Source organism: Biomphalaria glabrata, chromosome 10 (assembly GCF_947242115.1).
Source record: "Biomphalaria glabrata chromosome 10, xgBioGlab47.1, whole genome shotgun sequence".
NCBI lineage: Eukaryota > Metazoa > Mollusca > Gastropoda > Planorbidae > Biomphalaria > Biomphalaria glabrata.
Genome location: NC_074720.1, coordinates 7,844,183 through 7,852,319, shown reverse-complemented (window position 1 = coordinate 7,852,319; position 8,137 = coordinate 7,844,183). Strand labels below are relative to the sequence as shown.

The 8,137-nt window shown below is 37.1% G+C and overlaps 1 protein-coding gene across 1 annotated transcript in view; it reads left to right on the top strand.

The window, feature by feature from the left end:
* The first annotated feature begins 362 nt into the window (after nt 1-362).
* Nucleotides 363-8,137, top strand: part of LOC106061441 (uncharacterized) — a 47,582-nt gene continuing 39,807 nt past the window's right edge. Inside the window, exon 1 of the mRNA XM_056044184.1 lies at nt 363-1,441. The gene's annotated coding sequence lies outside the window, so the exon portion shown is untranslated. The remainder of the gene's footprint in view (nt 1,442-8,137) is intronic.

Below are 8,137 nucleotides of genomic sequence, written 5' to 3'. Positions count from 1 at the left end.
ACTCGACGCACAGTTGTATAAAAATCATTCAATGTAGATATTTATCTTGTTTTAGGGTTGAAAAAAAAAAAGACACAATTTAGATCTATAGGTTTTTATATATTTTTTTTTAGATGGATTGAGGACGAGATTATCTAACCGCACTAGGTGACTGCGTCCCCTAGTGACGCTGCTGCTAAAAAATAATGCTAATAGGACCGGCAGTGATATTAGATTGTTTTCCGAACGTAACGGGTGGAGTAGCTTTTTGAAAACAAATTAGATCTACATTTAGTTCTAATAATAGGTCAGAGAATACCGTCACGCTGTGCCAAACACCAGAGTCCGTTAAACACAGCCAAGACCTGCATACGTTCTTACACATCAGCAAAGTAGGTCACGGAGAAGTAACGGGTTTCTCTGTGCTTGTGTCAAGGTCCCCTTGTTTTTGTTTTGTCCCCTTTTCGACTTTCAAGTTTGCCGTAGCCCGTATGTGCCTCTGTGTTCGAATGGACTAGACTCTAATTTCTCACAGTATTGGATTTCTAGATGTAGATCTAGATCTATATAGATTCTAGAATCTAGATTCTAATTGTCAGTTCCGGCAACTAGACTTACATTAGTGTCGCGATCGCGCATTACGTCTTGGATGCCGTTGTGCGAGCTCGCCGTGCCTTGTCTTCATGATATGTGTTATTTTGAAAAGGCGTTTGCCACCTGTGTGTAGTTGAGTTCTTTTGCAAGTGAAGTTCTTATCAATTCGTGTTGTTATGCCTTTAGAGTTAGGCATAGATCTATCTATGTTTAACTGCCAGACTGATGTAGTCTTACTAGATCTAGATCTCTAGACTCTAGATCTAGTTTAGTAGACTACTACTATTGTATTGAATTGATGCGTTATTATTTAATCTAGATCTAGTCTAGATCTAGTAAATTTACTGATTTCAGTGATTTGTGATTTTTTTCCCTGTACTGACTTCCTTATGCGGCATTAATGGAATTATGATTATTCTACTTGTGCCCAAGTTATGGATATAAATATACTTAAATATATAGACTAGGACTAGATTGACTAGATCTTATCATCAAGAATAATCAAGATCTATATAGAAAGCTATTCTTTAATATAATAATGTATCATGTATGAATGTATTTGTATGTATATAAAAAAAGATAGTCTCTTAATAAGATGTGTAGACCCTAGACTAGATATAGATCTAGCTAGACTCTAGACCCTAGACTAGTCTAGACTCTAATATTAAAGATCTAGGACTAAATGTATATAATAATTAATAATATATAATAGTAGATAGTTTAGGGCTTCAAATAATCACAGTTGCCTAGCCTAGATCTACAAGGATTACTGCTAATACTGGACTTAACTGGATTGTCACAGTAGCCTAATAGGATTACTGGACTGTACTATGAGATAAGAATTTGCAGATCCACTCAAGGTGTCCAGGTAAGTTACTAACTATTACTATATTGTCTATATCTTACATCTAGACTAGATTCTAATTCTATTTTGAGAATATATATATATATATATATAGTATAATATTAATTATATAGTCTATATTTAATAATTTTGTTTATTAATTTTAGTTGATAGATATATATATATATAGAACTTGATTTTAGATCTCTGGTCTAGGTACTTCAATACTTACTGATTAGATTTAGGCCTACTTGGGAAAGTGAATGAAGAAACATGGTTACATGCTCCCAGATCTGGATGTTCTATAATAATTTAAATTAGTACTTAAGCTTAAGGCAATTACTCTAGATCTATTATATTAACATCTGGTCTAAACCAAAACACCAATATTACATCTAGATAGATATAGAGCTCTATATATGTTTTATATATTAGACAAGAGTCAATTGATCTAGAATAGGATGACATAAAATAGTACTCTATATAATGCATACTATACATGTATCATTTTTATGGGCTATCATCATAATTGTTACATTACTACACCGTTTCCCAAACTGTGTTCCCTCGAACCCTTCCCCTGGTGTTCGCGAGGCCTGAATAGGTGTTCCACAAGCTACTGGAAAAATTAACCTGTTTGCCACATCATGAATTAATCTCTCTAATAAAAAAGCAGAGTGTTCCGCTAAATACTCTGAATGTGCAAAGTGTTGAGGGAACAGTTTGGGAACCACGATGCATTACTAGAACAGGAACTGTTCCGAACTGACCAATGAGAGAAAAGACTTCCCCGTACCATTCATGTAATTCCTGATTCTTATCAGAATTTTTAAACATATTCTTTTATAGAAATAATAGATATATAAATTCTATTCATATCCACACACTGAAAGTGGACTTCCAGACACTGACTGCAGACTCCCAAAACCAACACTACTAAATTAACTTGAATCATTCTATTTGTACAATATTAAGTTGAAACTTTGCCCATCTATTCATTGGCATAGACAAGACAAGACATGAAGCGATAAAAAGAATTGACCAATGAGTCAATTAATTACTGGTCATTTTCTGTTTCTGTTTGAAACCGACTAGGGAAACTAATCCTTCAGTATTGACAGATAGGGCTAAATATGTAGGGTTTCATCCCCTTAGATAATTGTACAGTTATTTCTCCAGCACCCATTCCAGGATCAAGTTGAAACTTTAAACAATTATTTATTGTACCCTTAAACAATAACCTGAATCAGTTACAAATTAACCAATTAGTCAATTAATTATTTTGTTTGACATCAAATAAGGGAAATAGCTTCATTATTGATTGAAATAGTTGTAATAGCAGAGTTATTTCCCATAGATAAGCCTTTTTAAAAATTAATACAATTCTTGTCACTTTTTTTTTAAGAATAAGAATTGAAGAAGCCACATCCTTACAAACAACTTATAGTTCCAAATGAAATTTAGTTTGTTTTGGTGATGCTTTGTGCTGATAGTTTGTTTCGTTTTGTACTTTTCCTTTTAATTTTTTTGTGCTAAAAGTTTTCTATTATGAACTTGGGTCTTGGTCTAGAATCACTCTAGATCTCTCATATTAATAGATATCGAAAAAGAAAAAAAAAGAATATCTAAAAAAAAACTGAGGAAAAACTGCCAATTGATATTCATGACCTACTTATTATTTTCAAAGTTGAAAGATGAATAATTTCAAAACAAGAAATTAGATATTATATAGATTTAATGTACAATGCCTTACATTGTCAGATTCCTAGGTGACGCCATTAACGTCTGTTTAGGGGTGTTACGAAGTGTGCCCTTCTTTATTATAAATTATTATGCTTTATGCACATACACGCTTCGGTCATTTCTTAAACAAAACAACAAAACAGAGATATAAAAGACGCTTCGTGTTATTCACTTGGTGTATGGGATGTAGATTATGTATCCCATCTCCCCTCTCGCCCCGGAAACGTTTTTCAGCTCAGCTCAGGTATAACCTTACGTTTAGTGTGTCAGGTGGGACAAAATATGTCATGTGATCCCATATCAGTTTTTTATGGCAACGTAAAAATACTTATTGAATCTTCGGGCTTAAAAAAACGAACACTCAAAATGTTACACTGACGCTGATTGCTGCTCCTTGAGTAGAGTCAGATTCCGGTGTGGTTATACGACTCTATGCTAGAGCGGAGAACGTTGCAACAGATGATGCGTGAGAATGATTCTGGCATAAAAGTAAATAAATGTCTGGGTTATTGTTATTGGCTTTATGCATCTTTGGCCTAGAGATCTAATCTACCTATCATTGGTACTGAGAAAACAAATATTGGATCTGCATACACTCTTATCAAAGAACCTTGGTTATTTATTGAAAGGGTGTAACAAAAATATCCTTTTGAGACTAGATGGCAAACGGTGTAAAGGTCACCGGTTTCTATGACCGACGGTTAAAAAGGGTGTTATAGGGCCTGCACAATGACCAACCGCGCTGACTTTCCTTAACTAATGTCAGGTACCCATTAGAGTTGGGTGGACTTAAGGACGTCCAACAAATCCCGAAATACGAAATCCCAGTCTTCGACGAGATTCGAACGCCGAGACTCGTCGGATCGGAAGCCAAACGCTTTAACACTCATCCGCCATCACGTCCAACGATTCTGGCGCGGGGCTATCATAAAGGGTAGATATGTGTCATCTTATCTAAAGGCTGTATCAGCCCTTTTGTTCTCAACGAAGGTATTAACCACATGCACAGTCTGTCTTCTTACTGTCCGATCTTAAGCAATACCTTCCAGAAACTATTTCATTGTAATATGCTTAAGGTACCGCTTGTATCTCTCTAGGAAGTCTAGGTTTATCTACTCTTGCGCGCCCCTTAGGTCTAGGTTTATCTACTCTTGCGCGCCCCTTAGGTCTAGGTTTATCTACTCTTGCGCGCCCCTTAAGTCTAGGTTTATCTACTCTTGCGCGCCCCTTAGGTCTAGGTTTATCTACTCTTGCGCGCCCCTTAGGTCTAGGTTTATCTACTCTTGCGCGCCCCTTAGGTCTAAGTTTATCTACTCTTGCGTGCCCCTTAGGTCTAGGTTTATCTACTCTTGCGCGCCCCTTAAGTCTAGGTTTATCTACTCTTGCGCGCCCCTTAGGTCTAGGTTTATCTACTCGCGCGCCCCTTAGGTCTAGGTTTATCTACTCTTGCGCGCCCCTTAGGTCTAGGTTTATCTACTCTTGCGCGCCCCTTAGGTCTAGGTTTATCTACTCTTGCGCGCCCCTTAAGTCTAGGTTTATCTACTCTTGCGCGCCCCTTAGGTCTAGGTTTATCTACTCTTGCGCGCCCCTTACGTCTAGGTTTATCTACTCTTGCGCGCCCCTTAGGTCTAAGTTTATCTACTCTTGCTCGCCCCTTAGGTCTAGGTTTATCTACTCTTGCGCGCCCCTTAGGTCTAGGTTTATCTACTCTTGCGCGCCCCTTAAGTCTAGGTTTATCTACTTTTGCGCGCCCCTTAGGTCTAGGTTTATCTACTCTTGCGCGCCCCTTAGGTCTAGGTTTATCTACTCTTGCGCGCCCCTTAGGTCTATGTTTCTCGGCAAGCTCAACATGAAACAATTTTTTCTTGGGAATTCTTCCGACCGGCATGCAGCTGACATCACCGAGACCACGTCACCAGAGAATGGGTATTAGCCAATTTCAAACTTGTGTGGCTAGAGAACTCTTTCCTGGACACAAGACACGATGAGCAGCAGACTGTAACGGGTGGAAACTGTGCATTGTTTGCTCTTGTTTCCTGGACACAAGACACGATGAGCAGCAGACTGTAACGGGTGGAAACTGTGCATTGTTTGCTCTTGTTTCCTGGACACAAGACACGATGAGCAGCAGACTATAACGGGTGGAAACTTTGCATTGTTTGTTCTTGTTTCCTTGTATGTTTGGATCATGCCTCACAATGCCATTTAGTACATAGGGCACCGTGTGAATTGGCAAACCTTTTAGCTGGCGTCGCTCTTTCAAGACTTAGATGAGTGGCACTGCAACCTTTTTCTTTGAGTGTGAGTCTCAGTCTCGCTTAAGTCTTCGACTATCTTGAGTGCGTCCTTGTGAATGGACCTACAAATTAAAACCGTTTGACCAATCGCAGCCCCATAATTTGTTTTAAATTAGTTACATTTAATCTTTATTGAAATGTTGTGTTCTTATCTGTTCAAAAATAATAGATGATCCAGGCTGCGCTATAAATAGAACCTCGAACTCAAAGATTCCTGTGGGTCGTCGTCATACAATGTTATGAATACATAAGAAAAGAGGTGTGTTGTACAAGAGATATGGATATCCTTAAATCTAAAATCCTAATCTTAATCTCTGGTTTCACCACCTACCTAGACCGCTGCTGGGAATTTACAGTATGAACAACAAGTAAACATATTCCTTTCTTACAAACTATAAAAGTCGGCTTACCACTCAAACAGATGTATTTACGGTAAAATGTAATAAAATAACTTTGATAATAAAATATATATATATATATATAAACAATATTTAATTTCATTAAAAACTAAAAAAATCGACTAAAATAACACTCAACAAATACATTTATAGCAAATGTACTATAATGATTTAAAAAAAAAAGGAAACGACGATTCTCATTTCATTTTTTTAAGGCCCATTGCTGATTGGTTTAAAGTTATTAGCTCTAACATTTTTTTTTAACAATATAAAATTGTATTACCGAATAAAAGAAAATATTTTTGGATGACTTCTATTGACCAAGAATCGGGGCGCACTCAGGATGCTTTTTGCAAGAATATGGCTTAAATAAGTCGAAGCTTCCATTTTTTTTTGTTACGTTCTTGTTATGGAGAATATTAAAGAAAAGAACTGTTACCCCACCCCCAGCAATCCCTCCGTAGAAATCAAATCTGGCTTCACCTCTGTACCTGTCACCTGTGACCTGTTCAGTAACAAATGCAATAACACTGTTTAAAGATTTTAATTGCAATATTAAGTGCACTGCTATTGCTTGTTTCGCGAAATAAAACAAACACAAACACAACTGAACACGTGAACAAACTATTTACTGTACACGTTGGTAAGTTTATCCCTTCGACCCGTGCCTCCTTACGGTCGATCGAGCAAAAAACAGCAGACGTTGGTTGTCAGTAACTTTACTGTTGAACTGCTTCTCGTCGCGATGGATAAGCTAGCGATGGACGCTTATCATGCATACTGCTGAGATTCTTGATGGACAAGCCTACGATGAACGCTTATCATTTACACAGTCTTTACTCAGTCATTGTTGACCACAACAGCTTTTGATTCGTCGTAGCTTGCCAGTAAAAATTGGCATGAAATCGTAATGTTTCAGCAAATGAGCATTGTCCAAAGGCGAAACGTCTGCGACCTGTGATTGTGAATGCCAGTTGTCGTCTGTATTCAAAGTGGTCGATATGCTACTTTGAACTCTTCAGGTTCCAGCAGGTTTCAGGTTTCACCAGCAGCCGTTATTTCAAGACCCGCCTAACAGTCAAAGATCTTCTCAAAGTGGTGAGTGAAAGCGCGGATGGATTTGTATTTCCAAGTCCATTGCGTCTCACACGAAAGAAGTAAATTTGATACCAACGCTCTTCGCTTGGGGCTGTCAGGAAAGAAATTGATAAGCTTCTTGATAACACCAACAGCGTTAGGTATATCCAAAACGTCATTGACAACAAGGTTAAGTCTGTGAGACTCGCAATGGACAAAGGCTGATTAGGATATTTTTCACAGTTATGAATGTTAGCCATCACGGAGCAGCCAACGTAGTCTTGGTCGAGCAGTTTGTCTATGTCTATGTCTAGAGTCAATGACGTCTTCTCGAATACAATCGCCATGAAGGAACTGAACGCCAAAATGACATCTGCTCAGGTCCTGAGATATCAGCTGTTTCATCAGCCAAATCGCAAGCCTGTAATAAATCGTGCATGGTCGGCCATCAACTCCTGATTAATCAAGGGTAGCCTATTACAATAATAACTTATCCTTACAAATTTTGATTCACTGGGAGCACTACTTGTTAAGTTGCTTTTTAGAAGAACATAAAGGAGTGGATGGTGCAAAAAAATTGTCTAAAATTTGTTTACTCAGAATCCGTGTGTGTGTGTGTGTGTGTGTCTCCTTTTCTCCTGTCTGCGGTCGCCATGAATATATTATTTCTCAATTTCTAGGCTAATGACATATTCGTGTTTGCTTATTATTATTTTTTTTATTATTTTATTTTTAGCGATTGTAATAAAAGTAGTACTACTATCATTTACATATAGAAACAATGTTGTAACAGAGGTTCTACTAATAGTCATTAATGATATTAATGCTAAGAAAATTAAAGGAATACTTAACGCACGTGTTCAAACAATTTGACTGAATTTTTCTTTTTAAAGTGAGTCATTGACTGAATTCTAAATCTCGGAACAATAATGAAATCCCCCCAAAATATCTAGAAATAAAAAAAAAAATCTAGATCTATGCGAGTCTTAGAAAAACAACTGATTTTTTTTTTTGCTCTATCCAGATATAGCATGCTAATAGCTGGAGACGATTTATTTTATATAGTATTTAAGATGAATCTTTGCATAATCTCGCAATTACATCTCTCTTTATCATTAGCTGACATTGACCTCTGTGTGAAGCTTCGCTTGAACGTATTTTTTAAACTAAACTAAGACTTATTCAACAAGTGATTGTGCATTTGT